This window comes from Phalacrocorax aristotelis, chromosome 4 (genome assembly GCF_949628215.1).
Source record: "Phalacrocorax aristotelis chromosome 4, bGulAri2.1, whole genome shotgun sequence".
NCBI lineage: Eukaryota > Metazoa > Chordata > Aves > Suliformes > Phalacrocoracidae > Phalacrocorax > Phalacrocorax aristotelis.
Genome location: NC_134279.1, coordinates 54757662 through 54769083, shown reverse-complemented (window position 1 = coordinate 54769083; position 11422 = coordinate 54757662). Strand labels below are relative to the sequence as shown.

The 11422-nt window shown below is 41.8% G+C and overlaps 1 protein-coding gene across 3 annotated transcripts in view; it reads left to right on the top strand.

The window, feature by feature from the left end:
- Nucleotides 1-11422, top strand: part of DCUN1D4 (defective in cullin neddylation 1 domain containing 4) — a 201164-nt gene that overhangs the window by 96544 nt on the left and 93198 nt on the right. The gene's annotated exons all lie outside the window — the stretch shown is intronic.

Below are 11422 nucleotides of genomic sequence, written 5' to 3'. Positions count from 1 at the left end.
ATAGAGTAACTTCCCCCCGTCCCCTGAGGCATCTTAATATGTGCTTACACTGCAAGTTGTTTATTTGTATAAGGGAATGATCATCTCAGGAGCTGACTGTGTGAGTTAATGTAGATACCTCTGCAGTGTGGACACGCCACTGAAAAGTGAGACTCCCTCTATTTCTCTACATTCACTGTGAAAGTTACTGCTGTGCCAGGAAACTTAGGTGCAATCAAGTATTGAATTATACCCTGGAGCCCTGGGTCAGGTTGGGGGCCTTATACTCCAGGTTCTGGCCATCCTGGTGCTCAGTCTCAGGGCATTTAACTGCGCTGCGCGCTTGAATTGGCACTGTCGCTACTGATCATGGTGTACGTACGGCTGTACGCGTTCGGTCTTGCTGTGTACTTGTAGTTGTGGGAGCGTTCATCTTCCTGACGAAATACCGCTGGGACAGAACAGGCAGGGCGGGCAGAGTATTCCTATGCCATTCAAGTGCTGAAAAGGTAATGCCTATTTCAGACCTAGTTCTTGCAAGCTTGACATCTGGAGAATGCTGGTTTTGTGTGCTGGTAACTGATAATCAGCAGTTACTATGATTATCACAGTTCCTGTGATTATCAGAAGCCTGTGGTCTGAAAACGAGACTTCCTTCAAAGTGTCTTGGCTCAAATTTAATATTTTAGGTGGACAGTGTTTTATATAAACTGTATTAGAATTGTTTTTCCTTAAAGGAGAAAATAAAAGGCATATATCACATGCAATTGATGTTGTTTTAAAGGTTTAATGTCTCTGCTTAAGGTAACACTGTGTATAAGCAGGATTTCTAAATTGAATATAATGTTTTCATTCTGTTGCATCTACTTAATAGCTCTTGGAGGCTGTACTTCTTTTTGTACTTGGGAACAAGTTGGCATTACCATAAATCAATTCAAGATTCTTTGGCTTTCCACTGCATCCTTAAGTATTAAATACAGGAAATACAGGAGACTTCACAATCATAGCTGTTAATTTGATAGGGTATTGAAAAAAGCTCTGTTGTCGTAAGTTGGGTCACGTTCACTTTGCTGTAGCAACATGTGTGTTGACCACCCTGATTAGCTAAATAGCTGTGGGAACTCAGTCTTCAGACTTCCCTTTTTCCTCCACATCTTCCACTAGTTCCATCTTCTTTCAGAGGGTTTTTTTTTCCAGCCTCGTGATTTCATGGCAGCTACCCAGTAACCTAGGAGCAGCTTCCTCATACTGCACTTACGTGGTTTTGGGGGATTTTCAACTGCATCTGAGTGCCTTAGAGCTGACGGCAGTGTTATTGTCACTGAAAACAGTGTGTCTAGATATAAAGATTGTATCAGGAATAGTGTGGCCGGCAGGAGTAGGGCAGTGATCATGCCCCTGTGCTTGGCACTGGTGAGGCCGCACCTTGAATCCTGTGTTCAGTTTTGGGCCCCTCAGTATAAGGACACTGAGGTGCTGAAGTGTGTCCAGAGAAGGGCAATGAAGCTGGTGAAGGGTCTGGAGAGCAAATCTTATGAGGAGCGGCTGAGGGAGCTGGGGTTGTTTAGTCTGGCTAAACAGTCTGGCTGAGGGGAGACCCTATCACTCTCTACAGCTACCTGAGAGGAGGTTGTGGTGATGTGGGTGTTGGTCTCTTCTCCCAAGTAACAAGCAATAGGATGAGAGGAAATGGCCTTAAGTTGTGCCAGGGGAGGTTTAGATTGGATATTAGGAAAAATTTCTCCACTGGAAGAGCAGTCAGGGATTGGAACAGGCTGCCGAGAGAGGTGGTGGAGTCACCATCCCTGGAGGTATTTGAAAGACGTGTAGACATGGCACCTGGGGGCATGGTTTAGGAGCCTTGGTAGTGTTGGGTTGACGGTTGGACTTGATGATCCTAGAGGTCTTTCCCAATCTTAATGATTTTATTTTTCTAAGGCACATGTTGCCAGTTCATAAGACCATCAAGTGAATTATTCTTTCCAAGTAATGAGGAAAATAAATCAACTAGCATTTTTGTTTAACTGAAGGAAAGCAATATCGTAAACCCAGGAAGGCATAACTGTTCAGGTTATAAGATGTGACAAAAAGTAAACAGATTCTTAAATCTAACAGTTACTGTGAGAGCTGCGGGAGAGTAGGTGACAATCCCTTGGGGACAGAAGATGTATTTACTTCAGATAAATGGAAACATAATTCTTAAAGAATCAAAACATTAACAGCCATGATTTAAGGCATTTGTTTCTGTTTGTTTTCTTTAATGCTAACGAATACCAGTTTCTATGCTACTTATAGATTGCTGTTTTAATACTTTCCACTTGTTTACTGTTTGTTTTTTTTTTTTTGATTGAGCAATTCAAAATTACCCGAGATTTCAAGATGGCCGACAATACACAGTAACACATAGTTTCAACATACAGTCATTATGACTTCTGTCTAGCAGCAGCATAGCTGTGCAAAACTAAAAAGCAGGAGTCTTTGCTGAGCTCCTTTCATAGCGTGATACTGCAGGAAACAAGGGTGCATGATAGACACGGCACAATCATCTGATACGAAAGCTATTCAACTAAATACAACTTTATCTTAACCTTGAAATGAGGGAAAAAAAAAAATCTTAGGATGAAGGAGAAATTAAGAGTTTGATAGATTTCCATTGCCAAAACTGAAATTATGCAGGATTAAAAATCCATAGTAGTTTTTTGTGGTGGTGTTTTCCCAGTTGCTCAGTGATGATGGAGGACTCTGTTTTCAGAATATGTGATCTTGGCATAAATGGCTTCTAAAACCAAAATTTTTCAGCTCATTCCATACACGGAATGCTGTATGGTCTTTTCTGCTCTCTCTAGTCCACAGTAGAAGCACGTTTCTAGTGCATTCAACTTTTTTTTTAATGAAGCTAAAATTAGGTTCCATATAAATCTAATGCCAAAATAAATAATTTTGTTTGGCTTAAATCTGTAGTTTAAATATAACTGCTACTCTTAACTATCTTAGGATAACTACCATTTTAAAGCTGTGTAACTGATGCAGGAAAGGGTGAACTTGGTAGCTGATGCCTGCACATCAATGACGGATTACTAACAATGTCTAAATCATCTTCTAAACAAGTCGTGCTAAACAGAAAACATTTCTGCCAGTACGGTTCCCTGCAGCCAGTGTATGCAGCCGCGTGCTCACATGGAAGAGCTAAGTGTGGGTTTTAGGGTCCCCTTAGATTTCATGAAGGACTGCATTCATTTTCCTTCTCTTACCCTGCACACGCCCAATAACGTGCAGCTGTCAGCTGACTTTGAAGGCTGCACTGTAAACACCAGCTACACTCCGTGCTGCGGGAGCAGCGAGAGAAGGAGCCCTGTCAGCCCGTGCAAGTTCTCGCTGTGCAGGGGGAAGCAGAGGGGAGCGCACCAGGGGAGAGGGCCGGGCGGCAGAGCAGCTGCTGCCCGACCCGTGGCCGCCCGCCAGAGCTGCCAGCTGCTCAGCAGTGTGCTGTGAAAGCACTGCCCGGACAAGTGCAGACTGTGTGTCTGCAACCGCCAGAGGCAGCTCCCCGGATTATTACGATCTACTGGATCTGTAGAGCTAATCAGGAGAATGGGAGGGATTAAATGGCGAGCATTTGCTGCTGGGCAAGGTTTCAGATTTAAAGTATTATACTTGCAGCAATGCAGGAAGTCACCTTGGGCACGTCCAGTTCAGTCATTGCAGACCTCAGCCTACAGCTGCAGTGAGTGATGAGTAGGTTTAACACGTGCCTCTGGGGATGTATGTGAGAAGTAACACTTAAAAGTTCAGGTAGGTGCAGGGGTTTTTAATGAAAAGTTCTAGTATCTGCTGTGGAAGTGCCATTGCTCTTGAATAATCTGTATGTCAAAGACAACAGGAAAAACCTCCATTCCCACCCTAGTGTTTTTTTACCCTTCCTCAGCAGAGAAAAGCACTGTCTTGTAATGAAAAAGGTGTGTGTTCTCAGGAATCTTAAATCTTGTGCTCTGTGCATGTGAAGATGTTTGTCTCTAGTCCTAGGTATTAGCTACCTGGGGTTTATTTCATGCGGCAAGGCTCTTAACTTGGTTTTTCAAGAGCTGTAAGAACATTAGAATCACCATAGTGGTCACCCTGTCTCCCACGTTGGCTAATGATCCTTCTAGAAAGACATCCTTCACCGCTATGCCCTCACACCCTTCTCTGACCAGAGCTGAGGAGCTTCCTGAGACAAAGCTTGCATTCAGATCATGCAAACCAGATCTTTCACAGCCACCAAGTCTCTGTGTGGATGGTGCCTTTTAGGGCCGCTTTATTTGTTTCCAGCATATCCTGTGGCAAGAAGATCTGCGATGGAATCTGCTGTGCTTCTTTTCTGTTTGTTTTAAACCTGATTTCGCCAAGTGCCAACTGGTTGCCATTTTACGATAACCGGCAATTACTTGTTCCCTATTCACCTTCCACACTGTTACGGACATCATATTCTTCATCTTGAGTTGTTTTCAACCTTAATCTCTTGTGAAGAAACCATTTTGTGTCTCTGGGATTTCACTCACCTTTTCTGTCTCTCAGCTCTATTGTATACTTCCTGAGATGTACTGGAGGCCCTGCAATATTCAAGATGAGGACATGCCAGAGAATTGATCTGTAGGATAATCTATTTTTTCCCCAGGAATTGTTAATGTTCTACTTGCCTTTTGGCTATTGTAGACCACTGATCTTATGTTTTGCAACTATGCAAAACGCCTCTCGGTTCTCTGTACTGAGAATGTTAGAGTAATTTAAAACCAACGGTATGATGCAGTTAACATTCTCCCCATAACAATGAAGCTTATTACTCAGTCTCTCAGTATTCAGGTTTTTCCCTAGTTCTTCTATAATGTTTTCATGAGGAAACTTAAGTCATGTTTTCCTCTATCAGATTATCTGCTAAAATGTTGACCAGATGCTCCCTGGCATGTCCCCAGAAGCCCTTTCAAGCCTAGGTTTTAAACAGGCCTCGAGAATGGTCTCATTTATTTTTTGAGGACTTCATTTTCTTCAGACTTAAAAAAAAAAAAAGGCAAGCCATGCCATACCAAAGCATGTGCGCAGCATGGAGTAGATCCCTCTGTTCCCATGTCCAGTCTTTCAAAAAAGCATTAGTATATTTGTAAGGCGTAACATCCTTCTGTGAAAGCTGTAATGATTCTTCATAATATGCCATAGGTATACTTACAGCACTTTAGGACTTTACAAACCCACCTGTTTTAGAGGTGATTCCTCAAAAGCGCACATTTGGGAAAATGGTACACTTCATAGAAGTTAAGTCTGTAAGTAAAAGTGGCTTAGTATTTCCAAGACGTGGAGCTGCTGCAATGCTGATGTCAGAAGTTGGATCCCTTTTTTGGCTCTCTCACATGGAGCTCCTATGCGTGATGCCAAAAACGAGTTGGGTGAGTGGGACAAATTCCCAGCAGCTCTTTCACTGGTAGAAACAGTCATGAGGAAGAAGCCGCTGGTCCCAAATCAGCGTTGCTGTCAGAGGTACCAGAGCGGTGCCTGAGCTAGCGGCCCCTTCGTGCCTCCCACCTGGCCTGGTCCAGCATCTTCCTCTTGTAACTCCTGCCCCAGAGCCCTCCCCTCCCCTTAACGGCTCTTGCACAGCCCTATTCTCTCATCCTCCTCTTAAAATGTAATAAGCCCCACATCTTATTTTGATAGGGATTTATAAAAACTTGGATAGTGAGCTTTCACCTCCCCTTCATTACCAGTTTTAAAAGAATTATAGACCAGTTGGCTTGCCTGAAGTCCCACTACCAAGTCAGGATTTAAATAGGAATGTGCTTTGTTTTCAACCTACAATTGCTTTCTCTTCTAAAACACACACTACTTTTTTTTAAATTTGGATTGAACACAGTATTTGTAAAATGATTTCAAATAGCTAAAAGGAAAGTCCCCAAAGGCAAGCAGTCTACTGCAGCTGTCTGAGGTTAATGTCATTATAGCTTTCCTCTTCTACTCTGATGCTTTTTCTGTTCGTAATTTCTTTGCATGCATCACAGCTGAAGGATGTATTTTGTTTCTTGATTTTAGCAAGTATGTGGACTTCAACTAAGCTGTGACATGCCTAAGAACAGAGTTGAACTCCCTCATCTCTGGGTGAAAAAAGTAAGCTCTACTTTCCAGATACAAGTGATTACTAGGACACTATGTATGTTCATTGGCTTTTTTTAGCCTTTTTGTAACATCTTCCTGCCAAAAGGGAATGTCCATCCTATTATTAGTGCAAGAAAATACTAAAAAGTTTTAGCGCTATATAAACAATGCTTGGTCCTTTGTAAGGTCAGCTATTTTTCTGCCTGGAGATCTCTCCCATAATCTTTATTTCAGCCTGAAATAAAGATTGTGGAAGTAACAGATTACCTCAGATCTTTCCCTAGGTTTAAATAGGTCATCCCTAATTTCAGTGTGTTCAACTTCTGCCTCAATTAAAAACAAAGCCTTTAACCAACTGGTATGGAATGCATGATAGTAACAGTCAATGTAGGTTAGCTCATTAACTTGTGCATAATTACTGCAAAACGGCTGTACTAACCTACAGTGCTTGGAGCACTCTCTGTTAATCATCAGGAGCTTGTCTTCCCAAGTAGAAAAATCATGAAGGTCTGGCCATGAGAGCACATGAGGTTTCATCCAGCTCTTCCTGTCTCCCTTTTGCATAAAGCACTAATGTAAAATAATCAGTGTGCATTTAAATGTTCCTTTCTGCATCATGCAGCACGACTATTAACACTCCAACACCTGCTTTCTTACAGAACTTCTGTGAACTACAAGACATATTTTCATATTTCTCTGTCAAATCTTAAGATGCTTGAAAGTTTAAGTAGGTCCTGTAGACCATCCATTGCTAAAAAATCCAGCATCTGTCTGATTCCACCCCTAGAAGACACGCTCAGCCACCAGGAAAATTCCAACACACCTGTAAGTCACAGCACAATTAAAGCCAGTCGCTCCAACTTTATCAAGTTACCACAGTACAGAATCTCTTGTGAATCTTCCCTATCCTTTTGTAGCTGGTGCTTTCGGAGAGTCAGTTAAAAATTTTACAATAACGTAAAATGTAAGTTAAGTTATATTTAAGAAATATTGCAACACCGTTACTACCTCATAATAAAGGCTTGTGGCCCAGCTGCACCCTTGACTAGACTGTTGGTCCAGCAAAGCAGGATAAATTGTATTTTAACAAAATCAAATAAGAGCCTCGCCAAAACATACTCCCTGTTATTTCTCAAATCAAGGACTATTATGTGGAGCTTGACACCTGACAGGCTTAAATAATTATTTGGCCATAAACTCTCTGAAGTACAGAAAAATGCTTTTAAGGACCTTCTAAAGAACCGTTTGCCCATAAGCTGTACTCATTTTTTCCTTTGATATGTACAAATTTAGGGCTAACACAGCTTAGATTCACAAACAGCCTTTTTTTTGTAACAGTATCATAGTAACTCATGATACACGCAATTAGATAATCAGAGTATTGCCTCTTGCAAAGTATGGGAGGAAATTCAGGAAAAAAAGGGGACAATCATTTTCATGTAACAGTACATTTGTTACAGCAGAGTAGTAGGACGCCTTAACAAATTACATTTAAAGCAAAGCTAAGTAGCTAAGTTGTAACCCCAGGAGGTAATGCTGACCACAAGAACAACCTCTGAGAGTCTGACATGAAGGGTCCTCTGTCACACGCATCAATCTCCTCGGCACCCCATGGATGCAGTGGCTTGCCTCAGATAACCCAGGCATGACTGACTTTGCTGCAGGTTGTTGCTGTTAGACTTGACAGCAGATGTCGGCTGAGGGGGAAGTAGCTGAGACATGTCACCACACAAGTTTTGCTGGCTATCACAACACACCTGTGATAATTACATTCTTTTCACAAAGGAGGTTGACTCCTCTGTGGCTGTGTAACCCTCTCTCCCTGTAGCTCCTGCCAAAGGCTCCCCAAGGCTTACCTGCCTGTACACTAAGCATCAGCTCTGGTACGGCACAGCTGCGTCCCCTTGACTCAGACTGCTGGGAAAGAGCTGTGGAAAAGTCTGCAGAAAGGTAAAAAGTGTAAAATTAAAGTCCCTGTTGAGACAGGGGTTTTAGTAGCTCAAGAATTCAAGAGGGCAAACACTAACTGGAAAGGTATAAAACCTTAAAGGACAAAATACCAGTAACTCTTCTCCTCTTGCCTGGTGGTGGAAGCACTCTCCAAGTGCCGTACTGGGGTGGTATTTAGCCTAATAGTTTGTTAAATCCAGAATGTCTTTTGTGTGTATTAACCAATTAATAGTTACTTTATACTTTTACATTCTATATGTCCTGCTTGCAGAACCTCTTTGTGCCCAGATAAAGATAGCCAAAGAAGCTGGTTCAGAAGAGGGCTACTAACCATAGGCATATGATGATATGAAAGCAAGCAAACAAAAAAACACCACAGAAGACAGGCTTCATCAACTGACAGCGAAGCCCAAACTTTTCAGTAGCTATGCATTTGATTTCCATGAGAACACCATCACTGTGTTTAGAGGAAGTGTCTGCTTTTGATTTCCTGAGATATTTCATGGACGTTTGTGTGCCATGCTGTTTGCAAAGAGCATGTGCCATCTGTTTTTTTTCTCAACATCCACTAGCCTTGGATTGCATGCAGACCATAAACTGTTCCAAAATATTGTATCTTCTTGTCCATTACGGATGTGGCACGTGCTTTTGATATCGCTGGCAAAGTGGACTCTTGTGTAAAACTGGCCTACTAAAAGTTGGTTCAGCACAGTAACTGCAGTGTGACAATATCCTCATGAACTTAGTACGTGTAAAACAGTCCCTAAACAAGGAGTCAGCTCGGAGACTGAATAGCTGCGTAACTGCGCAAAATCATGTGAACATCCTTGCGCTCCTTTGACACAGAAGACAAACATTCCAGCACATGCCATTTTGCTTGCTACACGAAGTATTGCCAGCATCTAAGTACCATAGACAAATTTAATTTTTCAGTACTAAGAGCTAAATTGCGCTGAAGGGAGGAAAATAAACCAAAACACTCTGAGAAGAGAGAGAAGGGGAAAACCGAAAAAGTGCATTACAAGAAACTGGTATTTACTATGAACGGAACTATGTAACATTAAGCAACTACTTCAAATAAGCCAATTTACACCAAGCCAAAGACATTATTTCTTCTCTACAGAATAAAGCCTTGAAAGAAAAAGCTGATCTATAAGATTTTTATTATCTTCACCACATCTGTAAGTGGAATGAAAGGACCTGTTATTTAGCTGAGTGGCACCTTGCTTTTGATGTGAACTGTGCAGCTTCTCAGCGATTTCTCTGCAAAGTCCCTGAGGATGAAAGACATCACCTTTGGACTCATCAATGAGTATAATTTTATCCAGATGGTCCTCCTAGTCAATGCCAGAGCTTGCGGTATACATTTAGCATTGCTAGTGGTGAGATGCTCTCAGTAGGGTCTCTACATTTTTAGAGCATAGCATGCTAAATTAAGAATTTTTATTAAAGCATAAAAGAGGTTACGAGGTTATTATTGTCACTGTTTAACAATACAGAAGACACCACAATGCTTCCAGGGTTTATTTTCCTAAGTTTCTAAAACCTGTCTATTAAAACCAATTTCTGGCAAATTCAAAATATCACACTGGCCCAAATATAATGGCTTTTTCCTTCCAGCAATTAAAATTTGAGAGAACTACACTTGTCTTACATTTGTTTTCAGACTATGCTTCTGACTAAGCTTTCTAGCCATTTTAAAAAATAAACAAGACCTAAGTGGCTGGTAAAAAGTGCAGCAATCAAGGTGTTTGATGAACACGTGAGCTGAAAGAGGGAACAGGTTCCACAGCAGAAATTCCAAGCCCCATTGCAAGAGGAAAACAGAGGGGCCTGTGGCACCCTGCATTCTTCCCTTCATACAGCTGCAAGAGTGCTTTGTATTTGAGACAATTTGGAATTTATTTAAAAGCTAATTGGTACTCATACACCAGAAAAAATGATTGTCAGCTCACAGAGGAAAGCTGAGAAAGCGGAAAAGCTGAAAAAGAGAATGTGTTTAGGTTTAAGGTTCAGCAAGCTCCAGCTGTCACAAACAGTGGAGGTAAATCCCACCATCAACATCTGATTTCCCTATACAGGTAATTGCTATTAAGTGACCATCCTCTATTAAATATGCTTTGGGGTCCTTATTTGAAATACGTGAGGATCCTGGCCTGCATAAGCACACATTTATTTAAGAGAAAATCTTCAAAAGCACTTAATCAGCACAGTAATGCAAGGGCTTAATTAAGCTCACAACAGCTAATGGATTTAGGGTGTTATTCATTCAGTTATCTAACTCTGGCTTGCTCCCTCCTTCATGCTGGCACTAGCAAGTAACCCCTCAGAAAGGTTTTATTTCCCCCCACCCGCTTTCCTTACGGGACTGATAGCCAGCTAGAGCTGCATGCTGATCTGGAGGGCCACAGCGCTTCATGATCTCTACAGCTGGCACAAGAGAAGTACTGCCCATCTTGGCAGCAACCCTATTCAGTGAGCCTAAGCCAAAGTGCATTTTCTGCTAGTGGCTAGGCACTTGCAGCTCTTGGTATAAAATGCTCAAGCAGTGGCAAAGATGATTAAAACCAGGAATTTATTCTATTGGCTTCTTTCAGGATAATCCTTACTGCCATAATATACTGTTGCATAGTAGAAATCCATCAAAATCTCTCTTCTGCTAGGATACTCCTCCTTACAGATTGCCTGCAGCCATGCACTTCAGAGCAAGAAGGGGACAGTTATCAATAACCTTGTCTAAATTCCTACATAATATATGCCAAAGAGACTCAGTCCAACAATTTCTGCATCAGGCTTTTGTTCCAAGCTACAGTTAGAGCCATAACAAACTCACATGGCAGGATTTCAAACAGGCCCCCTACTCTCCTCTTTTGCAGGCAGCCAAGCTATTTGCAAACACTTTCACACATTCTCCTGCCTGTGAGAAATGTAGGCCACAGCTTACCACAAGCAGAAGGTGTGAAAATGCTTTTAAAAAGCCCAGCTGCTGGCCTGTTTTTCATAGACAAAGAGTGGAAGTGCTTGTAAGCACTCTCCTGCCTTCCACCCTGTAAACTCTTGTTTTTTGCAAAGGGAACTTTCCCCTTTCCAGGGTGAAAACATCCCATGGGCTGTCGCCCCTGCCCCAGCACGGAGCTGCGCTAGCACCACTCTTACACTACCCTCGCTAAGGCTCTGGCCAAACCATAGTACTGGATGGAAAAAACCCACCCTCAACTGTGTCTGCTTTTAGATTCTCAATATTTCAATATATTTTAAATACCAACATTACCCATCATTGTTTAAGTAAAGAAGATGAAAATTGAAAAGAGTTATATTTGTTTTCATACAAGCAGTCAAACCAAATTAATTCCAATTAGGTTTATAAACAATA